The following is a 15395-nucleotide window of genomic DNA, read 5'->3' as shown; positions in this document are numbered from 1 at the left end:
CCAAGTCATTAATAAAATTATTGACTAGTAGCAGACCAATATCACCCCTGCGAGACCCCACTATGTATGCCCTCCCTGTTTGACAGTGAACCATTAATAACCGCTCTTCGAATATGGTCTTTCAACCAGTAGTGCACCCATGTTATTTTAATTTCATTTATAATAAAAAGGTCTTGTTCAGAAGAAGCTGTGTTCTATCATTCTACTAATAATGAGCTAAAATGCCACCAGCTCTACTTGATTGTGACACCTTGTTAGCCCTTTAGCTAACACACATGAATTTAGATTTTTGTCTTCAGTTCACCATGTGCTTTCACAGTGCTCAAATGCTCCAAATAATTTGTAATCGATTATAATTAGAGCTAGACATAAGCCAAACTACTGCCACAAATTTGAGGGTTGTTCAAATCAGGCAGAGTCCAAAAACAGGTCTATATTTGAACTTTGCCAGTTCAATGGTCTGAGGCAAACACTCATCCCTCCTGAACTTTGGAAACAAGTGTTGCTTTGGAGTGTTTCTAATGTTGTGATTTGGGCCCATCCCTACTTGGTACGTTGGATATTTAATCATCTCTGAATAAAGTTATGTCTCTTTTTTGAAGTTTTATGAACTCTAATATTTTGTGCACTTCAATAACAATGAAACAATGTGTAAATGTGGCATAAAGCAAATATATTCACAAAGTTTAAATTAATTCTCGAACAAAGTAGCTTTTCTATTTAAAAAAAAATTTTCTCCTACATTAAGTTTTTTGCTTTGCATGCAATTTAAAGGCACAAAAACTATATCAGATTTTGTCGATATTTATTTTCTCAGCACATACTTGAATAGGCTTTTCACATTACAACTTTAAACATTCCACGTAAAATATCATGATGTTTCTCTAATGACATCAGGTCCTTTGGAAAGGACACAGATTTGATAAAAAGGAGTGGCTTACCATCACAAGGAAATAATCTAGGTTTTATATCTCATTAATTTGTGCGCAAGAGAATGTGAGAAGTAATTCCGTATGGGGGACGGCGTTCACTTCCATGTAATTGTATTTGACCAAAAGCAAAGGAATATTGAAGCCATGTGCTTTGCATTTAAAAATAAATGCTGATAGCACATTTATTAAGTTTCTTTTATGGATATTAGCATTACAAGTTATGTGTGATTATTAGAGGCAAAATGTAAACTTTTACATTCTATACCACCGTTTCTCAAATGTGGCCACTAGGGGCTTTGCTTGTGGCCACAGCCTTCAAGGTGGTGACTGGGAGGAGGGGCAAAGCAGCGGCTCCTCCCCCAGGGCTGCTAGCAGAGACTGGTCCCTGCCCCCTTCTGGAGCCACAAACACTATAGGAACAGGTGACTGGTATAAGTTCCCCACCTTTCCAGTGGCGGTGGGACTCTGGCTTCATCCCTGGGGTGGTAGGCAGCAGGCTCTGGCCATGCAACGGTGAGCTTTGTCCCCCCAGCCACAGGGCTTCGGGCTCGTGCTCCAGGCTCAACCCCCTATGTCACCCCTGGCCCCCGCTGCATCCTCCAGCCCCCCCCCCCCTTACCCCTGGTCCCCCAGTCTCCCTACCCACCTCCCCATCCAGGGATTAATTTGTCCCTCAGGTTGCCAGAGCTAAGTCTGCTGTGAAAAGTGATATTAACAAATATACAAATATCAGTTTTCACAGTAGTAGACTTATTAGCTAACAAGTTAAAAAAAAATCAACCAAAAAAGCAAAAACACGCAAAGCACCTTATTTGCATTTCTATTCTGTTTATGCCCAGTCAAAAACAGAAACAACTGTACATTATTTTTATTATTGAATCTTCAAAAAATACTACATAAATAAATTACAATGATTTGGACATGTATATGTGCATATTTATTTGTTTTTTCCTAAAGTTAATTAAGTCTTTTAGGAAAAATTGTCAGAGTGGCCACCAGCAAGAGTTGGTGGCCACACTCTGAGGCCACCAAAATTTTGTTGTGAGAACCCCTCTACTATCTCCTTGCACAATTTATTTGTGGTTAAATCTTATTATTTTTGTAAAAGCACTTACATCCTTTTACTAGCTGTTATTCAAATAGAAACTGCAAACTACTGTACTTAGTTAATTTCATTTTAAAGTTAACTTTAATATTAAATACAAGCATTTGATCTGAGTTGTGTCAATCATGCTTTAACCTTTTGGAAAGGCTATCTATGAATATACATCCTATCCATTGTTTTGTTTCTATATATGTCAGTGTCTGGAACAAACTAAGGGTATGTCTACACTACGGGATTAATCCGAATTTAGATAATTCGAATTTGGGAAACAGGTTGTATAAATTCGATTGTGCGCGGCCACACTAAGCACATTAATTCGGTTTTTAACCACATTAATTCGGTGGTGTGCGGCCACACTACCCCATTAATTTTAACCACATTAATTCGGTGGTGTGCGGCCACACTAACCCTAATTCGAATTAACAAAATCGATTTTGGCACTACTCCGCTCGTCGAGGTGGAGTACAGAAATCGATTTAAAGCGCCCTTTAATTCGAACTAAATGGCTCTGTTGTGTGGACGGGTGAAGGGTTAATTCGAATTAACGCTGCTAAATCCGAATTAATCCCGTAGTGTAGACCAGGCCTAAGGGTCTCTATAACCCAAAACAAGGGAAAAGTTATTATCTGGAGCATAGCAGGGAGCAACCAAGTCAAGAAAGCTCACAATGGGGAAGTTCATCTGTTAGTTTGTTTATTTTCTGCTGAATATGCACATTGTAGAGGGGTGACCACCCGCTCCAACCCGGAAGGGATTGGAAAAGCCTTGCAGAGGGCTGAGGCTGCGAAAGGGCGCAAAACCCTGGCTGATTGGGGAAGTGGCTGCAGCTGGGGCCATGCCCCAAACCAAGCAACTGGGCCTTATAAGAAAGCCAGGGAAGCCAGAGGGTGCAGTCTTTCTCTGACTGGAGAGGGAGACAGGCCTGACTGCTGGGGAACTCACCCAGGGGACCTAGAGGCAGGCAGGGGAAAGGCCTTAGGAGCTGGGAAGCCCTAGGCCAGCAACTCCCCAGACTGCAGGGCCTAGTTCTAGGCCCACCTAGGTATTGGGCTTGCAGAGGGGTAGCCTGAGGGTGGGTAAAGGCAGCCAGTCCAAACCCCTTTGCCTATGATGAGTGGCTGATACTGCAGTCTGCCCCAGTGAATGGGGGCTAGATGGAGACTGGGCAGTAGCCAAAACTGAGGTGAAGTGTGGATAGTGGGTGGGGGTTCCCCTGGGTGGGGAAACCCAAAGAAAGTGGGGGTACTGCCAGGGGGCAAGACAAGGGCACCGGGGTCCTGTGAGGGACATGGGGACCAAAGGCAAGCAGATCACTGGCCTGCAGAGGGTGCTCCTGGGTTGAAGAACTAATTCCCTGAGATGACCAGCAGGAGGTGCCACAGGGATGAGTCTGCGCTGTGCTACACACATGAAGAAAAAAAGCACATTTCATTTACCCTTGAAAAGGACATTAGGAATAACCATGAAGACCTTCACTGAAGACCATTTTGTCACTTGCATGTACCTTGCTACATGATAATGGGATTACTCAATGTGTCAACTGATGCAGTAAGGTTTGACTGACTGATCAGCGTGGATAAGGCTGGCAGAATTGAGCCTAATCTAAAGGGCAGAGAATCCAGGCATCTCCCTGGTTTTATGGGTTTGTTCAAACTCATAGCATACGTCTAAAGAATCCTTCATTTAATCATAAGGTATATTTTTGGTGTCCTCTTAATTGATCTATAATTGAAAACAATGCACTTAACTTTGCCAGAATTCAACAGAAATGTATTCAATACATATTTGACATTTTAAACTAACAAGTATTTGCAGTTAGGGCTTTAATTTATACAAGTTGTTTTCCTGATTATATGCACCTGTCCTTTACTAAGAGAAAAAAACAAACCAGTCTTATTGGATGTCTTCATAGAGTTATTATAGATTAGCCATCACTTAACATTCTCCCACCCAATTGCATAAATTGTATCTATCTACCATTGAATTAATTTGCATTTGTTATAAATGAACCAGTGAGAGTAGAATGAAATAAAGAAAACAGGATAGAACTATGGAAGGAATCTTGTTCCTTTTTTATTTCTGTTGAAGTGAACTAGTACCAGATGTGCTGCTCTTCAAACATCACCCAATGGCAGAGGCACATTCTCCATACTGATTTTCTACATAAAGCCAGATCTGGAAGGACCACCTCAAGAGTTAGGTAGAATATTTTCATGACCACTCAGTTTTCAGATTCTAAGCAGATTTTGTCAAGAACCACCAACTGATGCATAGTTGGGTAATAGTTTGGGTTTATGTGGGCATTTGCCCATTAGGAACTCTGGAAAGCCTACATTTAACCGAGTCCACAAAACAGCCATCTAAGCCTTATCTGCACAAGGGAAATTACCTGCTGAATGGGTGTTCATAGGATCCAGACTAATTGAAATGGTTATAAAAATTATGCTAGCAGCCAAAGTCTTGCCTTTACTAAGGCTGCCACCCTTACCAACACCAGTTCACTGAAATCTGAAGAAGTGAGGTTCTTACCCACGAAAGCTTATGCTCCCAACACTTCTGTTAGTCTTAAAGGTGCCACAGGACCCTCTGTTGCTTTCTACGTAGTATGGTATATTTGAATCAGAGATCTAATGGTACAAGGATCTGTATCCCATCATGAGCCATCCATGCCCCTGTAAATTTAGTTTTCAAATGAAACATTTTATTAGTGTTGACTTTCATTGTTGGAAAGGCTAAGAAGCTCCTTTGCTTTCCCTACTATGTCATTAGCAATCATTTATAACCACTTTATAAGGGAAGTGATTGCTTTGCTAGCATTATCCATATATTTTGAGGTTATACATTTAATTTCCCTTAAGTGCCAAAGTCATAATAGCTTCTATTAAAGATAAGTTTATTTGCAACTGGACAGCATGGTACCAGATTTTGCTGAAAATTGATGTAGAAGAGGAGTGTACAAGTATAAATTGTAGCCAGCCACCAAAAGAAAATCTTTGGGAATTAGATTATTTTAATTTTTATGGTGCTTCAGAGTCCTTATGCTTTGTGTGATCCCTGATTTCACAGTTGGTGAAGAAAAAAGCAGGGTGCTACTACACTGTGACAGTCTGTATCCCTATGTTCACTCTTTTTATAAAACTATAATGGATACCTTGTTAGGTATCATTTGAAAACTCATAATTTGCTGATCATTATTATCCAGGTAAAATGTGTAGTACCATTGTATGTAAAGTTATAAGATTCTACTGTATAACATGACTAAGACTTGTTCCAAGTTTAGAGAAGCAGGCACAAACCAGTTCCTCAAAGACAAAAGGCAAACTGACATCTCACCCAAATGTCAACAAAATTAAATGGATTATCATCTGGTTAAGTGGCCATTCTTCAGCAAGAAATAGGGTGAAAGCAAGAAATCTACGTTTTGTCAATGAAACAGCTGGAGGTGTCTGTCTCCACAGACCTGCTGTCTACTGAACCTCAGCTGCAGATGATTTTCAAAGAAAAAGAGCTATGATAAAGGGGAACAGATGCCCCAAAATACTCCTTCCTTCTCTTTGCTCATGGCATCAATATCTGAAGGACAAGGACACTGAATTGGGGGAGGGGTCCTGACTGAAAGGATTTCAATCAGTAAGACTGCTAGAGCATGTGGCGAGAGAAACCTTTGCTTTGAATTAATTTAGCTTGTTAAGTTAGATATTAATGGTGTTTTAACTTTTATTTTTTTGTAACCAATTCTAACTTCTCTGCCTCATTATTTGTAGTCACTTAAAATCTTTCTGTAGTTACTAATCTTATTTTATTATTTTATCTAAAACAGTGTATGTTTGGATTGAAGTGTTTGGGAAACTTCATTTCCGAAAACAAGATTTATGGATATCATTTTCTAGTAATGAAATGGCTTGAATTGTTGAGGAGGGTGCTAGGCAGTACAAGATGCACATTTCTGGGGGACAGTCTGGAACTGGGAGTTTGCTGGTGTTTCCCTGTAGTGTAATTCATAGGTGGCTGGCTATAGCACAATATGGCTGAGAGTGATGTACATGCTGGAGGCTGTGAGAAACAATGTTGGAGAATTGAGAGGACATAGCTGTGCATCCATCCAGATTGTACCCTGAGGAATGTCACATACACATATACACCAACTTGCAAATACAATGGAGTAATCTCCTTTTCATTGCTATATAATTTGGGAGATAACTCTAGGACAGCCAGCCAAAACAGGAAGCAGTTAGTGTCATAAGCAGAAAAACTGTGTCCCTTAAAGCATCTTTCTATGCATTGCCAAGATGCTGTGAAACTTGGGTAACAAACTGTTTCTGGACAAGAGTTTAATAATTGCCTAATTTGCTAACTTAATTAAATTCTTTTTGTCAATGTGAAATGTCATAAATATTGTTGTTTCCATTATGAGACTCATTTAAGGAGATTTCTTGTGATCATAGTATCACTCCGAATGTACATAGTTGTGAAAAGTATGAACTGTACAATTGTTAATCAAGGGAAGCTTCTGAATGTTAAAGTAAAGAAAGTACAAGGTCAAGTCTATTTTACTCTCTGTTTAGTATATAACAACATGTATTGCTCTTTAATCTATGTCAACTTGGTGTAAATTCTAGAATGAGCTACTGGACAGTGTGAGATAAGGAAAGTAAATTTGTATAAGCCTCTCACTTATTGGAATACATAGCAATTACTTCTGTAAGAGGGTGACTTTAGCTTTCCATTTTGTTCAGCGACTTAAATTGGTAACAGAGCTAGTTTAATTATTAATTGAAAATATATAAACTGAATTCAACCATTTTTCCCATTTGCGCATTGTTTGTAAACAATTTGGTTTAGGCAAACAGTTTGTGAACCAATGTAAGCCTGTGGGCGATTTGAGTACTATTCACTTAGGGTACGTCGGCACTTTGAATGGAGGGTGTAATTCCCAGCTTGAGTAGACATACCCACGCTAGCTCTAATCAAGCTAGTGCACTAAAAATAGAGCTTAGCCAGGGCGGCCTGAGTGGTGGGAGGGGCTAGTTTCTCCAAGTATGTGCCAGATAGGTACTCAGGGCAGCTGTCTGCTCCCAATACCATGGCTATTCTTTATTTTTTAGTTTGCTAACTTGATTAGAGCTAGCACAAATATGTCTCCTCAAGTTGGGAATTACCCTTTCAGCTCAAGGTGTGGATGTACTCTTAGACTATTTGTTACTAATTTTTAGAGAAAGGATGGCCCAGGTACTAGCCTGGGATTGGAAAACCCAAGCTCAATTCCCTGCTCTGCCACAGGCTTCCTCTGTGACCTTGGGACAAGTCAGTTAGTGTCTCAGTGCCTCAGTTTCCCAACGTAAAATGGGAATAATGGAACTTCCCTACTTCATAGGAGTGTTGTGAGGAGAAATACATTAAAGATTGTGACGCATTTATATTCTATGTTACAGGGGGCTGCATAGCTTCCTTATAGCTATTAATGTGTGATTGGTTATCCCAGTCACATTGTACGGTTGCTGATCCCTTCCTGGATGAGTGAAACTTCTAACAGGAGCGTAATAAACAAAACCTGCATACTCACAATTAGTTAAAAATAGTCTTGCTTGAATAGGAATATGGATATTCATATGAATGGCTGTTGTCCAAATGTTTGTGTGAAGAAAACCCCATTCACAAATATAAGAGCATGAATGCAGATGAACCGAACTAAAGATTAGCAAACATGTTTTTTGGCATATTTGATTAATTGTAGTTGGGATATTGGTGATTATGATAACATGCATTAAAATAATTGACCCAGACTTAATCTGTGTTAGGGCAGATTTGCACTAGCTCCACTAGTAGTAAAACTGCACTAAAGCTGCCTTATCCTGCCACAAGAGGATCTCTGCTACATAGGGAGTTGCGGATAGCGGATTGGGGCCTCACCTCACTGCTTCTAACAGAGAGGGGGTGTAATTACAGTGACAGTATGTCTTGATGATCCCCACCTACCAGAACAACCCCTTGAGTCCATTAGGGTTTAGAGCAATTTAAAGCAGCTTTCAGGTTTCTAAGATGCTGGGCATCACAGTCCTAGGATTGGAAGGGCATAAAAGGAGACTTAAAGCCACTTGTATACTCCCCACCTCACCGAGCTATGCCAAGCAATCATCAATCTCAGCTGAGGATCTGGGCCCATTATTTTTATTACATACATATTATATTGATGTTGTAACTATGCACCATTAAAAGAGTTAAGAGGGGCACCAGTTTTCCTTCTATAACAGGAATCACTTTTCATCTTTACCCCACCACATTTAAGCAGCTTATACCAAATTGGTTGAATCTAGTAAAATTTCTCCAGCTATGTGCTCCTTGTGTTACTGCATTGCTATTGAGGGAAATCCTTATTGTAACACACAAACGAAGTTTGGGCTCATCCTGATCTCTGCCAGGAGTGATTCCCACACAAATCTTCTTTATTTGAACTGTGCACAGAGGATGGGATTCAGCCCAGAACCCAAGACTGACCCATTAATTTCTATATGAATTATTGAATAGAAAACAATTATGTTTGCTTATCTAATTGCATGTTAATGGAATTCACTGCATATTTATGTTGACAGAAGGGGTAGTCTAATTATAAGACTTATGCTAAAAATACTAGCAAATACATTAACATTTATTTCTTAGGCCTGGTCCACACTACCCCCCCCACTTCGGACTAAGGTACGCAAATTCAGCTACGTTAATAACGTAGCTGAATTCGAAGTACCTTAGTCCGAACTTACCGCGGGTCCAGACGCTGCAGGCAGGCTCCCCCGTCGATGCCGCGTACTCCTCTCGCTGAGCTGGAGTACCGGCGTCGACGGCGAGCACTTCCGGGATCGATCCCAGAACATCGATTGCCTGCCGTTGGACCCGGAGGTAAGTGTAGACGTACCCTTAGTAAAGAATAAATGAGATGAATTTCTACCAATGAAAAATTACAATACCACCATTTAATATTAGGGATCACACTGCATTGATATCATTGCTGATAATATAGTGCATATGTTCATCTTGTTTTAAAAGAGCTCTTGTAGGTGTCAGGCATAAAACTGCACTTTGAAAATATGAACTGTCTGATTAAAAAACTCAGTAAATCACAACCAATAAAAATCACATATCAGTGAGATCAAATTTTAAAAGGAATTATGATTAACTGACTGCAAGTGGTCTAGTAATGAGGTCCAGAGGAGTGATAACATAATAGGTAGAAAGAGTTAACACTCACTGCCCATGTGTCCGTGATGCTTTGCCAGCTATTGGCAATGTTTTCAGCTACTTTGGCATGCCTCTTAAACCATTCTCATGAGTAAACAGAAAAGTCTTTCTGTAAAACAATATTATATTTAGAGATGCATGTTCTGTTGCTCCACAGTAAATATATATGAAAACATGGAGAAAGATATTTTCAATACTAAGTATTTCATCCAGACAAGTACCAAGCACTCTGATACAAGAATGCAGTGCTTGTGAATCTCTCCAACCAAATTGAACATAAATAAGGATTTGATGAGCAATCTGTATTATTAAGTTTGATCTACACATTAATTTGGAGGCCATCTCAAACAGTGGAATTTGCATGGGACCTTATTTGCTCATATAAAACCATGTAAGAATTCCTTGGATACTAATACGAACTAAAAGAAAAAAAGTTATTCAGAAAGATATGAGGAAGCTCAGCCAACCTCACAACAACCTGGCCCCTTGACAGTCCCAGAAGCCATTCTACAGCCAACAGTGCAGTAAGCTGCTGAGCCAGCCTCTAAACAAGCCAAGGAATGAAAACTGCTGCTAGAAAAATATCAAAGGCTTACAGGAATTTATGCACTGGAAAGCTTATTTATTATAATAATTAACAATGCATCACTATTTAAACCTTAATCATTCACAGGTGCTTCTGCCGTGTGTCAGGTGTTGAAAGAGTATGAATAACTTGCTGTGCTTAGGAATAGACACTGCAACCAAATGGCAGCCAACTGGGATATCACCAGTGAAGATTCTTATAATGGTTGAGGAAAAGTTTCAAAGGCCTTTGTTAAGCCAACACCAACAGAAACCCCCTTTCACCCAAAGACAGACTGGAGATTAATGAAAGAAATACTGTATAATTTTTGGAAAGACATTACAATAGTAAAAGAGCAGTAATAACATATCTAAAATTACAGCAATAAAGAATCACTGTAAGAATAACAGGGACATGGCCAACGGGTGACTTTGTATGTGGCTTGAAAGCCAAATTCAGGAGGGTCTTTTTTATGTGTGCTCTCTTTGTAGAAGTTTAATGTAATGTGCTTTTCCCTAAACAAAGGCCTAGAGAGTCAGGACTCCAGGATAAATAACGTAAAAATATACTAGTATGTTTGACAAATGAGGTACAATGAGGAAAAAATAACTCAGTTCACTGATTTTACTCCAGATTTTACTTGTAATAAAGAACAAATATTGAATAGGGTACCTTGTTCCTGATTAGCCCTTTCAAATATATACATTTGAGGAATTAATAAAAACAATAATTCCGATATATAATAAAGACATTAGCCAAACACAAGGAAGAACACATGCACCATTAAGCATTGTATAAACAAACACTTTCAGAGGTAAAAAGAGAATCAGAGACATGCAAACATTCAAATATACACACTGAGAATGGGAAACATAAAATAGCTATCCATGGAGTGAAAAATCAGATCAAATTCTTACAGTACATTAGGAGCCAGCATTACAGTTAGCCCATGTATCACTCACTTCTATAAAACTGCTATTGCAACTGAAGTAACTCCTTAACAGCTGAGATCTGCCTGGGTGTTCCTTTTCTTCCCTTCATCATTTATCCCAGATTTCTGAATGTCAAGGAGATCAAAAAGGCCACCACAAAAAGAATGTTAAGCTTTGAATTATTCTCATGTGCAGGAAATAGTTCTGAAGTGCAAGAAGTATAGGGAATGCTAGCAGCAGCAGGATGATGAGATGGAGATATTTAACAAGTGTTTCTCTTTGAGCCCCACAAATTAAGAGGAGATCTGCTCTATTGGCTGCTGTGGATTCCACTATAGCCCATCATCTTCCCCACCATACAAATTACTTAAATGACGATGAGAAGCATTGATTTAAAGTGTCATGCCAGAGATCCATGAATGTGTGTAGTGTTATGCTTTGGAAGGCATAGGTAAAGTTGACTGTAACTGAATTATAGGAGTAGAAACACTTCTTCCTCCCCTTAATGGAACCTACCTTGTTTACTGGTAGTGTTCATTTTGTCTTCTGCCTTGAGAACTCACTGGTCCAAATTCATCTCTGAGGTAGTTCCATTGAATTCAATGGGACTATTCCCATGCTTAATGTTCTACACCCTAGTAAGTCTTTGAAGGGTCAAGGCCTTTATGTGAAAGACCTCAGCTCAGCCCAGGCACAACAGAGTTTTAAATCTTTACAAATACAATTTTAACAAGTTTGTACTTTCTAATGTTTTTACATATACTCTGAGGCCAATTAAAAAGAAAAATAGTAGAACAACACTTCCCGCACAGCTTTTTGTTTAATGGGCTTATTTAAAATACAGGTCAATTTTTACATCTACTCAGTTCAACCCCATCTAGCTTGTACTGATGGTAGAGGAGGAACGGTCAGTTATGACCCCTTTTGTAGATGACCACTTTTGACCTAAAAATAATTTTGAAAAATAATTCAACATTATTGATATTAAAGGCAGAAAAATAGGATCCAGGGGAGAAGAGAGAAACCAACTATTGGAGCTCAACAGGAAATTGTTTTCCCATTCTGTGAGAGTTTAAGAATTTAAAATTTTCTCCTGATCTGAAATTGGACAAAAAGTAGAAATTTCGAAAGTTTTCACAATCCTCCCAAAAAGAAGAAACTACATTGGGTCAATTGAAATATATTTAAGAGTGTCAAATTGTCTCATTTTTATTTTGGCCTTTATTTTAGCCTCTTTTTTTAGTATATATTAACTAAATTTTTAAAACAAAATGCATTATAAAATTTAAAAAAATGAAATGTTTAACAAGTGTTGAAACAGGAAATGTAGACAATTGTGTTTCTCCCGCCCCCCCCCCCAAATCAGGAAATCCAAAGCCAATATTTTAATTGAAACTGCACTATTTGCAAGAACTGACATTTTCCAACAGAAAAAAAAAAAGGCAGAAAACTCCAAGAGCTGTATTAACTAGCACTACAGAATTGCACAATTTTATTTTACATTACTCCATTTTTTTAAAACTTCACTGCTATGCAGATATTGAAACAACCTATTATATTTGTGGCAAGGCATTATACGAAATTTAAAATGAATGTCTTTTCCCCTTATTTCAGATTTAAGCCCCGATCCTGCAATGCACATGGACAGATCCATATTATCATGGAGCCCCACTGATTCCATTGAGGACACCACTCACAAATCTAGTTGCATGATCACAGCCAAAGTAAAATGACTATTCCTCATTCTGGACTAGTACATACTATGCTTAAAGTGTTAAAGGTCACCTGATTTTAGCTATGTTATTTTTGTACCAAAAAATCTGTAGAAAAAAAAAAAGCCAAATCAAAGCATTTAACTCCTCACTCACTTTCCCATGTAAACATTTCCCCACTATCTGGCATTTCATTGGAATAGCTGAGGTGTCATAAATTTGCTTCAGTTTCATGAAAGTTTCCCAAATTCACGAGCAAGTAAATTTTATCAAACAAAACAAGACTGCAGTGAAAATATTGCTGTGTTCTAAATCCTCAATCCTGCAAATTTACAATGCACAGTTATCCCTGCACTCACTCTAAGTCCCATTTACTTCAGTGGAGCCTGCCACGACGATGTAATTTGCAGGATTACAGAGTATGTCAGTAAAATTACAGGAAATCAAGTAAAACATATATGTATGTTTGTTCAAAGCTTAAAATACCTGTGAAAGAACAGAAAAGATGACAGTATGTAAGTGTGCCTTAAGTCTGCACCCATACTTTCTGATAACAGTAAAAGAAGAATGCAGTATTTACATCCTTCCAATAGATGGAAGTATAGAGTAAGCAGTGAAAAAGCAAAACTGAGCTGATTACAAACTAGTGCTAAGGTTACTCCATAAAAACAATGATCTGTGGTTGATTGGGGGAGATGGGGAAAGCATGGTTAAAGTATAGGACTGGGAGTAAAAATAAATAAAAATACAAATTCTATTCACAGCTCTTCTGTGTGATGCTGGTCAACGCCGTCTATTTGTGCCTCAGTTTCCCCTTTTGAAAAATGACAATAGTAGGTACCTATCTCAAAAGCAAGTTATAAGGATTAGTTCATTAATTCAGCAAATGCTGGATTAATGACTTCAATAAGAGTTTTGCCTGAGTCATGAACTCAGGACTATAAGATTTCACTATAATACTAGAAAACCTTTCAAAAGACCCCTGTATAATAAGGCTATATAAATCCAAATTGTCATTACTATCACTAACCTGTTCAGTGTGAGTTATTCCTCATACAACTACCCTAAGGATTATTAATCCCCATTGTAAGACTCCATAACTAAAATAGGCACAGATTTCCTAAGTGAAATTGCTGTTTGGAGATACATGGAAGAGAGCTATCTCCATCCATTCACTCACTATGGCCCTATTCAGGAAAGCATTGCCACAAAGACAGCATTTAAGCACATGCTTAACTAGAAGCATGAACTTAATTCCTATTGAAGTCAATGGAGTTAAACAAATGCTTAAAGTTAAGCACAGGTTCTTAAGTAGGAATGGGCTTAAATGCATGCTAACGTGATTTTCTGATCATCACTATTTTGTGCAGATTACAATTCAGCACAGAATTTTTCAGATAAAGAAAAGGAATAACTCTGAATTGTTTGTGCTTATATTTGGTTCAGGATGGAGAAGGATGAAATGCCCCTGTTCATATGACAAGAACAATGCCACCTTACCAACAGAAACTTTCTTTAATGGAGACAGAGGAAAATTCGCTCCCTTGCTTGTATGAATCTTACAAAAATCCAGGCTGTAGTACTTTGGGAAACTTGACAAGAAACTGGTTGTACCATATTACACTTACTGCAAAGTTACCGAAAGAACAGATACTGTGCCTGATTCTCCTCTTTCACCAGTGTAAATCAGGAGTGAGTCTTCTGAAGTCAATGAGGTAATTGCAAGTTAGTTACACTAGTTGTACATCAGTGTAAGGATGGTGAGAATCAAGTTCATTGTCATTAGTGGGTTTGTATGGTTTTAACCAGGGCAAAATTTGACCATGTATGTTTGCTATTGTTTTTTTTTATTTAGTTGTAGACCCATCTGCATTAACAAGACACCTGACAATAATTGCCCTTCCTCTGACCAACCAAACCTTCTCCACAACAGAGCTCCCGCTCAAACAAACCATTGGTAAGTCATGCTCCATCCAAAGCTTTGTTTTCAAAGTCAAATCTCTGCCATATCTAACGGACAGAAGACCAGAGAGGAGGCTATTTGGTGTCTCATCTGCCAAGGGTATGTCTTCTGGAGTGGAAAGAAATGATTATTTTTCTTGCATCAACTTCTTGCTGAAATACAACATGACTTTTGTCTAGGAAGGTTGGAATACATGGACAAAAGAACTTGGAGGGGTATTGGAAGGGGAATTTACAGATGAGAGTCGGGGCACTGAAAGCTGGTGGAACATTCATGGATGGGGGGGAGCAAAGTTTTTCTGGCCAAGGAAAGAAGCCTGTTACAGGAAGGAACCTGTAACTGTCTGTAAAAAAGCCTAGATGTGAAAGGATGCCAGGGTTGTGGGTCAGTCAGGAGGGAAAGAGAAGGTGCTCAGGTGAGAGAATAGTACACCAGCTGGCCCCATCAGGAGGAAGAGGAGTGGAGAAGGACAGCTCAATCAGGGACAAGGTGAGCTCTTACCAGGGGTGATAAGTGAACGCAGATGGAGTTACATTATTATAGGGCTTTCAGCAACAGTTCAACAATGTCAGGAAGAAATGGCATATTCACTGTCAATGAGTGCACCACTGATTAGCTGAAATCTCTTGTCAGATACAGATGCAAAGGACTTTACTGAGTGTCATTCTTCAAGAATGTATACAAGTCCTGCATCCCACCATTTTACTAAATGGGCATAATTTTCTGTTGACTTCCTGCATGCTGTGGGCTCCTTCTCCCCCAGCTTGACTTTAGTTCTCTTATGTGTTGTTATTGTTGCAGAGACGTTTACTGTCAACTCAGCACAGATTTATTACTTTATCTCACATGCATTTGAATCCCTTTTAATAGGAAAAAGTATTTGCTACAAAATTTTCAGCTGTTAAAAAAAAAATCACCTTCCTGAACTGATTCCACACTTGAGGTATCTTCAGATG

The sequence above is a fragment of the Terrapene carolina genome, unplaced genomic scaffold, assembly GCF_002925995.2.
Source record: "Terrapene carolina triunguis isolate 2854851 unplaced genomic scaffold, T_m_triunguis-2.0 Scaffold68, whole genome shotgun sequence".
In the NCBI taxonomy this organism is placed as follows: Eukaryota; Metazoa; Chordata; order Testudines; family Emydidae; genus Terrapene; species Terrapene triunguis.
Note: the sequence above shows the minus strand (reverse complement) of the source record.